This window comes from Dermacentor andersoni, chromosome 11 (genome assembly GCF_023375885.2).
Source record: "Dermacentor andersoni chromosome 11, qqDerAnde1_hic_scaffold, whole genome shotgun sequence".
In the NCBI taxonomy this organism is placed as follows: domain Eukaryota; kingdom Metazoa; phylum Arthropoda; class Arachnida; order Ixodida; family Ixodidae; genus Dermacentor; species Dermacentor andersoni.
In genome coordinates, this window is record NC_092824.1 from 57,690,880 (window position 1) to 57,703,138 (window position 12,259).

The window sequence follows — 12,259 nt, forward strand, 5'->3', positions numbered from 1 at the left end:
ATTTCCGGAGTCCTCCACTACGGCGTGCCTCATAATCAGAAAGTGGTGTTGGCACGTAAAACCCAATAATGAAATCAGATTTCGGCGCGCATCTTCGGTCCCCACCAAACGAGTTGCTTTAGAGTTGCTTAAGATGCACGGCGTACTGAATGACGACGTTTACGTCACCGAGATTGCAGATGGCTAATGTGATAAGCGTAGGCCACAAACCTGCCACGCCGCTGGTGTCAGCGGTTGCCGCGAGGTGGCGTAAAGTTTGATCACTGCTCGAGGGTGGTGCCGCACTCGTCTGCGCTGAGAAAATATGTCGGCCTGTTCGTGTCGCGCAGGCGCGTTTCATTACTTGTCGGCTTGAAGTTCACCAGACGCCGACTTATTCCTTGTCTCCTAGCACGTGATGGCCTCCGAAAAGCGTGTGCGTCAAGGCGTTGGCGTGCGGAATGTTATGGTCCTGTGTATGTGACTGCCTGGGAATTACAGCCGGGACTGTTGGTTGAACGGCGTTACCTCTGCTGCGACCAATGATACGTGACGGGCAAGGGCAAGGATTTCACGAAGATGTTTCGTTTCGAGTCATCATAACGTTGAGGAAATGATGGACACTTTGGTGGCGAGACCCAGGTGCCGGAACTTCTTACTTTGTAAGACAAGCCTTCGACTACACTTGCCTACCCCCTGCTGACCGGTAGTTTCTTGTCTCATCGGGGATTACAAGGGCCCCAGCCACTTCGATTTTGCGAGTTCTGTACCACGCCTTCTGTGGTGTGCCCGAGAGTGCTGGTTGCTCTTGCTTCAGAAGTACGTGCGTGCACAACAGCACAGGTCCAGACCGATCCGAGCCGCACCTGCTCAAACGGACCAATATTCAATTGCTGCGGTGAACGTGAGCACAGGTTTGTGTTCGCTCTAAGTTGAATACACGACTTGCAATCAATTTTGTTAAACTTCCGGGAAAACTTACTTTATTTTCTTTGGGCTAGCCCTAGACTCAGCATCGCTGCTGCCGTATTGCGATAGCCCATCTGAAATTGAGCGCGAAGGTGCGAATAAGCGGTTTGGTGCTTAAACCTTTGTACATGTGTCAGGTTATCACGGGAGAAAATTGAGCCAGACCGTCAAAATGCTCGTGATCTGCTGTAAAATTAATACGCCGCATCATTATTAGAGTGTCGAATCAAAATACAGGACATAGAAGGACAGGTACACTAGTGAGCAAAAGTATTTGAACCGGAGGCTCGCCAACAGAAAGCTGAATATATCCGTAATTCACACACACAAAGTACAATTCATAAGCCTACTGGAAAGGTCGCACTGTCAAGTTTGGTTTGCAGTCTCATATTTAAAGTCGCATTCCCGTGCAAAAAAGAAAATGGGTCTTTAGTCGAAGCCTCCCGTTGTATACTTTTTCTCAGGGGCGTACATGCTGACAAAGGAAAGTAGTTGGCAGCGCTGAAGTTCTTTAATGTGAAACCAAAATACGTGTTACTCGAGTACAACTTATCGACTGCGAAAAGGGCGCGGAACGGAGGCACAACCGGTTGCGTACTTCGTTTTTGGAGGATTTGCGCTATCAGCACCGATTGAAATATGAACACAGCAGCGCGTTGCGTTCTCTCCGTGTAGCACACGCTAGCGATAAATGGTGGACGCCAGTATTTGTGACAAGACAAACTCTGGTTTCACCAGGAGATAGGGGGGGGGGGGGGGGGGGGGGCGATTGGCACTTTTTTAATCAGCACTGATGAGGGTTAGTATCCCACTTGCGGCCACTTGATTTCTTCATTCACTTTCGTTTCTATATATTTAACATTTTGTTCATTCAGTCAGGTGGTAAAAGTAATTTACCCTATGCTGTACTTCGTGTTAGTGTTTGTTGGCTCCTTATATATATACATATTTATATATATATATATATATATATACATATATATATATATATATATATATATATATATATATATATATATATATATATATATATATATATATACTATGGCTTTATGCCGGTGCACCGGCGCGGCGATAAGTAGGATCCCTGACGTCACGTGACAGTTATCGGTATGATTGCTTGCGCTCAGACCATTGTAGCCGCCGTGCTGGTGCATCGGCACGGTGAAAAGCTGGGTCCGTGACGTCACGTGAAAGACATGAATACATCTATATAATTATTATTCATATTCAGTATCGTATAGTAGTCACCTGGTCCCGAATGTGCACTGATGCACCATTCACACATTCATCTGTATTTGTAGGTTCCATACTCTTTGGGAAGCAGTAAACAGTAGCTTGGTAGTTGCGCTCTCTGTGTTACTTTGAGGCTGTGCATAGTCGCCCGTTCTGTGAACACGCCCTCACATTTTTAGGTAGACTCGAAGACGTCGTGCAAAAGCACCATTATGCACTGCAGCTCATGAATTCGCTTGTGCGTTTGCAGTGACCACGTGTAATCACAATTCGTCCGGTTGCTGACCCAGCACCAGACCGGTGACCTCAGTTGCCGTTCACCAAGGACATGGCGAAATGAAAGCTTAAGGAAAGCCCCGCTAGTTCGGGTGCGAGTTTCTTCTTTCCCTTTCTTCGTGTTGCTACGTTGCACAGTCTGCGGCGGCAGTCGCGCACATTTCTCGCAAAGGAGCGGCGCCACCGTTGGGCAAGCTTCACCATCGTGCAAGCAACCGCTTCCCGCTCGCCTCGCAGTAAGAGGTAAGCGCACGTGGGCTTAGTTATGACGACCCCCTTTGTGCGATCGTCAGCGTGTCCGCTTTGTTTGGGCTGGCGCCACTCACGAAGTTCGTCCAGCCATGGGTAGCGTGGGCAACGGGCAGCGGGTGCGAAAGTCAAGCTTTGTCTCCGCATCTTGAATTGGACGTGGTTCGTCACAACGCATGCTTGACCTCTGCTAGTACAGTGCGACAGCGCGAGGGGGAAGGTAGCAGTACCAGAGCCGGGGATGAAGGGGGCTGAAAAGGAGCACAAAGGATGCGGTGCCAGCAGTTCTTGAAACACTCTCATCCCGCTTTAAAAATAGTTACGTCCGTGGTTCTGCAAACTTTGTTTCACTCCACGGTCAGACAAGTGACGCTTGCCGTCAATGCGCAGGTGAGGCAGTCCGCGACTGCAGGCCCTCACTGGCCCGCCTACATTCAGCCACAACGACCACCGTCATCGGTGGTTAGTGGTGGAGCTGGCTGTGCCTCTTAACTGCGCTGTTCTTTGGGGGTGAGTGCACACGATCTGAATTTTTGTCATGCTGACTTGCTTCTGTCTTACGGCTGGAAACCTCAACTGCTGTTTCGATTCCAGAATGGGCATTGACTTGGGCCAATGTAATCTAAATATGCCTTCTGCTCCATTGTATTGCATGTTTACCATCCACAACACGGGAGTGGCTGATCGCGCTGATAAAGTAAGCGGATCACCGCTCAAGCCACTGAATAAATGTGAAAGGGAAAACGATCGAAATAGAATCGTTCCGTTATCGTGGCTCCGGTCAAAAGTTACACAGAGAATGAGCCCTCTGAACCGTTCCAATGAAGACATACCCGTAGATCTTGATTGGTTACTACTAAATTATTCTTACGAAAAAACAACTTTGGTATATTGGTTCTTGAGTCTAATTTTTGAAGTGTGCGGTTCACACAAACGAACTGTTCTCTTCTCAAGAGACTGTGGATCGCTATTCGAGAAATCTAGGTCTGCATTCTTAGGTAGTCAAGGCAGACGGGGAGAGAATCAAACAAGCACATGTCATTTCACGTTCCATCTCTAGTCGTAATCGCTGTAAAGCGCCAATATTAGTGCCATAAAGCAAGGAAAGCACCGTTTACGTTTGAATTGGCCGCAGAATCCTAAGTATTGCACAAGGGCCTCCAAGTGCCTGGAAGTGTTTCAATAAGCAGAATCGAGGGTTGTTGGGCAGCTAACAAACTTGAAGCAGCGCTGGAGATAACAAACAAGCTGTTGCGAATTTGCATATCGAGACCGTGTTGGCCTATCCAATATTTTTTAAAAACTCGTCCTGTAGTACTCCGCCATTACGTCACAATGTCTCGTTATTTTACTGACAAAGATGAACCTAATGTATCAAGATAAAGGTATTTTTTCTCCTCTGGTAAAAGTTCATTTTGGCGAAGTAGTATACCAAAGCCACATTTTGTTTATAGAAAGTACTGCACCAGAGAATTCTTGACTGTGCAGGTCTGCAGAAAGACGTAGACTCTTTCAATTTTCAAACATTAATTACGGACTTTTCCTTCGAAGAAATACACTTTGGAAATTAAAGACAGTTAAGCATAACTACATGAGCGTTTTTTTATTGCGCCTATATTCATCTCCATCATGCCACCTCGTTCAAAGAAAAAAAATAATCACGATGCATTGCATCATTTAGGCTGATTGGCAACACTTATATCTGATTAAGAAAGCCCGCAGGAAAAGATATATAAAAGAGACTTGCCCTCCTTTATTATTTTTTTGATGCCGTGCTTCAGCCAATTGTGAGGCCTAGGATATTTCTTTCAGTATTCAGCTTGCAGGGATTCTCGGTTATGAATCAACTTTTTCCCAATCGCTTGCGCCCGCTGTATTGCTTACATGACAAGGAGCACACCTAGAACCGTATTGGAAAGCTAGAGATACCTGATACTATTTCACTTGTTTTAAATACGGAAGTCATTTAAAACTGCGCAGCAAGTGTCGCTTTCTTGTACTTTTCCCGCAGCATTGCGTTACTGGAATTTGTTCTGTATTTGTGTGGCCTTTCTGTTCGATGTGAAATTCCAGGTCCCTGTATTGTTTTGTAAATATGTCACTATTATGACATTCTAGCTCTCTAGAAACGTGCAACGGTGGTATACCATCATTGCACGTTTCTCTGGAAATGATTGCATATTAAAAGCTGGCGTTCCAGAGATCACTTCCATCTTCACGTTGGCACTGCAACGCAGAGATTATGACCACCTCCCTGAATACGTAATTCTTCCAAGAAAGCCGTTATTAAACAAGTTACATAACCATGCTCCACGGCTTAAACGAGAATGTTTTATGGACTACCCACTCCTTTCTGTTACAGCTAATGGCACTGAGAACAAATAAACACAATGTAAAAAAAAGCTTTCAGCGCATAGCAGCGTTGCTTAAATGCACACCCCTTTTTTTCGGTCGTATAGGAGATGATGTGCGTAAAGCGCTATGCATGCTTGGATCCATGTACGGCTGTCACGAAAACCACTTTATGCGAAGACGGCGGTGCTTTTCGGAGTCCGTAAACTGCTACTGATAGGCGTGCGATAGAGAAGTGGCTTTCTTTTTTGCATAGCTCGCGTTGCAAAACTTGAAAGGAGCAAACACGGAAACGCACACTTGACGGAATCTCAAGGAGGAAGTTCCAAAAGAGCGGGTCTCGTGGGTGTAGCTAAGGGCAGGCCTAAACCAGTATAGGCCCGAACTCGAAGAAGGAATATCTCTGAGAGCACTGCTTCCCATGACAATGCAGAAAAGCTCTCGCAACAAAACTATTTTTTTTCAACAGTGCCTCCAGTGACGAAAAAAAAGACTCCGCCAGCGCCCCCTCCCTTTTGCTATTTTCATTTCAATATGGGACCCCCCGCACGAAATTCCTACACAACGGCAGCCATATCTCGTGCAACGTATAGTCAGATTGCCCACGCGAGCAACAGAGAGCCGCGCATCATATCTCGAGTCGGGCAGGCAGGCAAGCGGACAGCGATGAGATTGTCGCATTCCTTGCTCCACGTCACCCCTCCTCCCCCGCCTCTGGGAGCACGCGCCGCAGATTTCGCCGTGATTTTCTCAGGAACCACTCTCATTTCGCTTTCCCCTTATTTTATTTACAACGTGTTCACTTCAGTTATTTACTTCTTATGCGAATGCAAACTGCTTTAAAACTTTTGCTTCTATTTCGTTTTCTAAAAACTTCTATTTCTCATTTCTACCTACGTAAACACCGTTTGCAATCAGAGACCCTCAATGCGAGTAGCAGACATTGAACTTTCTTAGGAGACAGTTCGTGGTGCTTCTTCTAGTCACTTTTTTTTTTTTCAAGACGCCGAAGCGAACAAAAGGATGCAACTTGGTTGCAGAAGCTTCAATGGGCAACTGTTTGAAAAGCATTGCGGAGTGATTTACGGGGACCTATTTGTCAACCGACAAGGCCACATTGGTTTTACGCTGCTGGATTTACAAGCCTCTTACTGTATTGCGTACCGTGAAGGTCATCTGGGGTCAGTATGTGCACTCTGGGGTCAGTATGTGTACCGCACATTGGATCAGGAATTACCGTATTTTCACGCAGGTGACCTGACCGCAAATATCAGGCGAGGCGGTACTTTTTGCCTTCAAGAAAAGGAAAGAGAATATGACGCAATATTAACATGAAGTGATATCACAAAGACGCAGGAAACGCCGTAAATGAAAGCGGATACTCGCAGTGCTTCACTTATTGTCACTGCGACCTACCTTTGTGAACTAAGGTTGAACGACCAGTGTGGAAGTCTTTCTCACTATTGGCGAGAACAGCGTCTTCGGTCGCGAGAACCTCCAAGCAGCCTTATTGGGCAAACAGCGCCTCAGAATTTCCCGTTCCCCTATAGGACACCGCGAAGCCGCTGGCGGATTGCGCGGTGCTGCACCGCGCGACTTCAAAAACAGCTCACTTGACGAACCTGCGCAACAGCGCTAATCGTATTTCTCAAGCTTACGTTTCATGCGCCATAACCACAATGATCCGGCACTAAAGCGTTTTAAATCAGAATAAGGACGGTGCAAAAATACAACGTGGCGACTCCGAGATGGTCACTCTTGCACGAAGCAAAGTGGCAGTCGGCACAAAGAGCACCACAAGCACACTCTAAAGATTTTTACACCTTTCTTGATGTATAAAGATCGTTCTGTAGTCGTGTGGCTAACATCACCACGTTTAAGGGGTAAGACCAACATGTTGGTGGGAACCAATGTTGGCATCCTGTTTGCCGGCTTTTCTTGCAAGTAAAAATGATCGCAGCAGTGACAGGCAACACAAAAAGTGAATTAAAGAAAGTTTCATTTGTATCCCAGTGAAATACTCCTGTCAAATATTTCTGCACGCCCAAGGATCTCAGAATAATTACATAAGTTTCAAGTGTCTCTTGTGATCGTACGTTTTGTTAGAGCACCATCCTCGTCCACTACAAATTGATGTAAGGCCCTAACGCTAAGGTGTTACACCTGTGACCAGCAAACGCCCTTAGGGGTGTAAAATTTCTTTACTGTACATATATATATATATCTATATATATATATATATATATATATATATCGAGCCCCTTGGTTCCCCTTCTTCTCTCATTTATTCGTTGCGAGGGTATCGAATCTGGCAACATTGATGTCATTAAATAGCATCAGAGGGTTTATTAGGCATGTGCCTACTCACCTATGATCATGTGTTACGGGAAGCCACCGGACAAAAAGGATGCTCCACATCCACCCACCATGACTCTTAGTGGCGCTGGCTAACACTCCTAGGGCTAAATCTAGCAAGAATAAATACCCGAGCTAGTGGATGGATTGATAGCCGTCACCGTAGAACAATTGGTAGTGCAACGTACGCGTAATGCGGAGGTTGTGGGCTCGGCTCCACAAGCGACAAGTTACCTTTCGTCCACTTTCGTCCTTTTCGTCCACCGAGCAGACTTGCTCTACATGTGCTCCTGATTCAGCTTGCAATTCCTGCGGATCGCCCCCTCGCAACGCCTGACTGTCTGCAGCATTCGACTCAGCTCAAGAAACGCCATTCAGACAGACCACATGCACCGACGTGAGTTCATTCTTCACGCGAGTACTAATCCCGAAACTTGCAAGGCGACGGCCATGCCCAGCTAAGCCTACTCACGATTGCGGAGCCCCGCTGACCGAGGCCACGCGCCTCGCACCTCGAAGTCCACGTGCACGCCGGGCCGCCCGACAACGGCTTTTTAAATGTTTTTGCCCTCTTCAAGCGTAGGCGCAACCTAGTGTTATAGAAGTTGACCGAAAGAACTCCATAGCAGGAATAACAAATAATGAAGCAGAGATGAATGACACGGAGTCGACGTTTGACAGCAACAACGGAAAAACACTATGCAAGACCGGACCATGGGTGATACTACTAGCGTGTTCTCAGAAGAAGAAAGAATCCTTCGCAACGTCGAAGACGCAGAAGGAGTTCTCATACGAACACAGCAAGGGGCAGAACACGAATGATGAAAACAGCAACAAGCTCCTCAAAGGCCATTGGGCCACAACAACGTAAGCAAGCCATGTCCTCGCTGGCCAACGACTCCACCGCTACCAGGAAACCGTTACAAGATTCTTTACCGACCTAAAGCCGGTGTGAAAGTATCAAACTGGAAAGACAGAGTGACAGCAAGAGGATTAGCCCAGGCGTGCGAAGTAACACCCCAGGAGCTCTACGCATGAATCATCATACAGACACAGTGGCAACAAAACTTAATTCTGGTAAGTACCGAGGAAGAGGACTGCGCACCTAAACTAGCAGAAATAACAATGATTGAAATAAGATACGCCACATACGAAGTCACGCCGTACCTCAAGCCAATTCCGGGCACTGTACGTGGCGTTGTTCACGGAATAGAGGAAGGCACCACGGATGAGCAGCTTGTAGGTCTACTAACAACGACCAACAAGTGCAAAATCCTGTACGCTAGAATGCTGGGAAGATTGACGTCCGCAGTGATCACCTTCGAGGGCCCGCATGTGCCGTTCTACGTTAAAGTTGGATGTAAGCTCACCCGCTGCAGACCATACAAAAAGTCAGACCAGTACTGCAGATCTTGCGTAAAGATAGGACACAGACAAGACGTCTGCCCTAATCCAGACGACAAACTATGTGACAACTGCGGAGAACACAACAACGATCCAAACAACCACCAATGTGAGCCGAAATGTAACTTCTGCTGAATGCCCATGAAACGGCGAGTAGAGACTGTCGAAGGAAGCTGAAACCGGCCCCGCCATCGTTGAGAGTCAACTAGCGGCCAAGATGGAGACAGTGAAGCTTCTTGCACCAGGCCAGCGTAGTAACTACCAACGACAAAGAGCACATGATGACCATGTCACCATCGCCACAGTCACCGAATGAGACCGAACCGACAAAAAGATCCAGATCCAAGTCGGGATTGAGATCGAGGGAAAGAGAACAGAGCGTCCTCCGGATAACAGCAACGGACGTGGAACACGACAACAGCCAGCGCAATGTTAGCAGGGCCAACGTCATCACAGGGCACAATCGTACGTCGAGGGAAAATAATAGCCTTCAAACCACTAGACACTCGAGGTACGGAGAATGATTCTCCGAAGACAGAACGATTAATTGAAGCGAGAGCTAGAACATCACAAGAAGACGACACAAGAGAAGGAAGCCAGCACAGAAAAACAGCTCGAATACCTCATGCGAGAAATAGAACAACTACGGAGAGAACAGACCCAGCAATTGCAAACACCACTAGCGCGGCCTTCATCCCCACCACCATCATTATCACCAACACGTCCAGAGCCAGCAACGCCGTCTAACCAAGCGGTGATAACCCAAAACGACCTCAAGACACTTGAAGAGCGCATCAAGGCCAACGTGACCGTCATGATGGAAACCACAATATCCACGGTAACGCAGGTCATGCTAACCACGATAACACAGATGATACAGACTGGGTTCCAATCTCTTAAGAGTGATATGGAGAACCAGATTCAGGTACTACAGACCAATATGATACAATCGGGATAAAGTTTCAGTCAATGAATCCACATGCTAGAAGAAAGAGACAATACTCGTAAGAATCCTAAGTACCCTGCGAGCGAAGCGAAGATCATGTAGACCCTAAGTGAACAAGATGGCGAGGCTAGCTAAAGAAAAAAATGACTACAAGCAACACCCATGGCTCAAAACTTGGCCGTAGAACTGTCACCCTATCCGAAATAAGAGAAGCAACCTCGTACGATTCTGCACGCGGTTTGACCCAGATATTATAGCCTTACAAGAAACCCTAAGCTGAAGACTTCTAGGTCAGTGGTTACCTCACTCATGTCACTGACGGTAAGATGAGGACAGCAATCCTGACCAAGAAGGTCATCAACGCTCGACACGACATTCAACACCACATCAAACACAGCCTCGTCGAAATCGTACCCGTGAAAAAACAGCAGCAAAGCTTCTTTGTGTTAAACGTATACAGACCACCAAAGGAGCACCTAAATGATCTAGACAAGCTAATGCGAGAAGTGAAGAAGCTGAGCAAGGGTAACGGGTTGATAATCGTTGGTGGTTCTGATGCTCCCCATGTGGCCTGGAGTTATACGGCCTCAAAGAAAAAAAGAGAAGAGGTGCACAACGTAGCCCAACACCTCCTCACGCGACTCAAGCACTCGCAGACACCCACGCGCATCGGTAACAGTGTATCTAGAAACACCAGCCCCGATCTCACATTCCTACACGGACTCAAACAGTATGAGTGGAGCTGCATGGACGAGAATCTCGGAAGAGACCATTATATAGCGTACACGATCATCCCGCACCACAAATCGACGATGAAGATCCGAAAAGCCAAGATCATGGACTGGCAGGCCTTTCGCATAGATGAGAGCGCCATTAATGCGATGATAGACGACACAGAAATATGGATCACAGGAGTCGTGGAAAGAGCCGAGAGGCATACGAGGACAATCCAACTGTCGCAAGACATCCCCGTGGTCGACCCCCACTTACTCCACCTGTGGGAGGCGCGGAGGGGACTCGCGATACCCTGGCAGCGTAACAAGTGCAACCGGAAACTGAAAATTTGAATCTCCAAGCTGATCAAGGAAACGCAAGAGTACTCTCGAGATCATGCATGCCGAGCCATCTTCGACACGCAGAGAGCACGGACCAACGACAGTGACGAGGATGGTGAGCGGATATCGAAGAAGTACTCGGATATCTTGGCGCACTACAGGAAGCAGAGGCGTCGCTACCCGTCCGCGCATAAGACGATGACTAGGGAACAAGCGGTAACCTGTAGAAGAGTCCAGACTGGAACCTACCCGCATGACACGCTGTTGCACGCCATGTATCCGGGTTCCTATGGGCGAGACTGCAAGTTCTGCCCACCGGACCCGCCCAACAACTTGCGCCATATGATACTGGGGTGCAGGAATAACCAAGAAGTACCACCGCCATCATCACCACCAGGCGATAACATGCAGGAAGAAGCGATTTCAGAGGAAGAATCGGAAGACCAATCGGAGGATCTGCTGGTGACGCAAGACCCGGACAAGCAGCTACGGTTGGTGAACAGGGTTCGGGTGGCGGCAGCGAGTCATGGCTACCTGGACTAAGGAGGCCACCCACCTCTGGGCTCAAGAAGCCTGGTCCAGCAATAAAGTTTATTTCTCTCTCTCTCACGACCTCGGCAGTGATCACTCTATCATCGAAATTACTCTCCCACACCTAACAGCCGTTATGAGAAGAACAAGGGACTTTACTTGGACGGACTGGGATACGTTCCGTAAACGCCGTGTAACAGCAACGACGGACACTCCCATTACCGACATAGAATCATGGTCATGCGATCTACTGTCTGATACTAAATCGGCCACCCGCATTATCACAACAGACGCCCCGACTGAGCGCATGGATAGTAGACTCGCCCACCTTATCGAGGCGAAATCATCCATCCTCTCTAGATGGAAGGGACAACGGCTCAATAGAAGACTCAGATGGAAGGTCGCACTTCTCAACAAGGAAATTGAAGCACACTGTCGCGTTCTAAGTCAACAACAATGGACAGAGCTCTGTCACTCTCTAGACGGGCAACTCCACCATCCCCGCTCGTGGAAAATCCTCAAACACTTGATTGTTAGCACCACCACCCGCTTATATCAACAAGATCGCCTCACCAAGCTTTTATTCACAGAAAGCAAGACGCATGGCCAGGACCACGTTAAGAATAGCTTATGTGAAAAGTACATCCCATCTGGGCCCACTCAACCTCACGGCCCATACACAGGGACCTCCAACCCTGCCCTTGATGAAGATTTCAGCGTGGCAGAGATTCATGCTGCCCTACATAAGCTGAACAGCCGTTCGGCGCCAGGCCCAGATGGGGTTACGAATAAAACACTAAGAAATCTAGATGACCCCTCGGTGCAACAACTCACCGAATACATCAACAACTGCTGGCGCCAGGGATCAATTCCCCCGACATGGAAAACGGCCAAAGTAATTCTAATC

The 12,259-nt window shown here is 47.7% G+C and overlaps 1 long non-coding RNA gene across 1 annotated transcript in view; it reads left to right on the forward strand.

The window, feature by feature from the left end:
• The first annotated feature begins 3,116 nt into the window (after positions 1-3,116).
• The window catches only part of LOC140214054 (uncharacterized), a 219,871-nt gene continuing 210,728 nt past the window's right edge, over positions 3,117-12,259 (forward strand). The window contains exon 1 of the long non-coding RNA XR_011890969.1: positions 3,117-3,219. This is a non-coding gene — a long non-coding RNA (uncharacterized lncRNA). The remainder of the gene's footprint in view (positions 3,220-12,259) is intronic.